This window comes from Fulmarus glacialis, unplaced genomic scaffold (genome assembly GCF_000690835.1).
Source record: "Fulmarus glacialis isolate BGI_N327 unplaced genomic scaffold, ASM69083v1 scaffold10414, whole genome shotgun sequence".
Lineage (NCBI taxonomy): Eukaryota > Metazoa > Chordata > Aves > Procellariiformes > Procellariidae > Fulmarus > Fulmarus glacialis.
This window is the reverse complement of record NW_009206096.1, coordinates 46,478-47,292: the sequence shown is the minus strand read 5'-3', so window position 1 is coordinate 47,292 and position 815 is coordinate 46,478.

Sequence of the window (815 nt, the reverse complement as noted above, 5' to 3'; positions counted from 1 at the left end):
GCACAGGCAGCGAGGACCTTCTGATCAGACAGGTCTGTCCCCCATCGAGGGATGTCTGCAGTCAGAGAAAGTATGCTCGGTGGAGCCAAGACCTCCCCCATGCTCTATTTCGCTATAAGCAATAGTCCCTTGAAGTCAAACTGCCGTTGGTATTTTCCTTTCCCTCCCCCTCTATCGTTGATGTTATTTTTGTTACACTGTCTTTTTGTGGTTTAGTATAAAAGGGATTAGCTCCAACAGTCAGCAGTTTGTGCACATACTACAAGTAGGCAAAATTTGTCACGGTGACATCAAACCTCTAACACAAACAGATCTATTACCCTTTCTCTCTTGCTCAGCAAGACAGCTGCCCTCAAGGCATTAGCCTCTCAGCCTACCTGATAAATCACTGACGTTTAGGAAACCTGATTATCCCAACATGGCAGGGGTAGAGGATGCTATTCAGCTGCAGAAGAACATGGAAGAACAACATCCATGAGGCTTATAATGAAAGATTTTTGATATACTTAAGTAGTTAACAAAAATTTATTGCAAGAAATAGTTTGTCACTAGATTTACAGTTTCAGAGAACATAGTACAAAACATAGTGCATCAGCTTTGTCTAAACATTAAATAGGTGCAAATACACAAAGATAAAAAACAAAAAGTGAATACTTTACAACATAAGTTATAGAACTATAAATATATTTTATATACATTATACATATTCTAAGACATGATTTTCACTTATATAGAGAGAGTTCATATTAGTATCAGACTACTCAGTGCTCTAGTTATAGTATAGGTCTAAACTTTACATGAATGTCTGCATCATT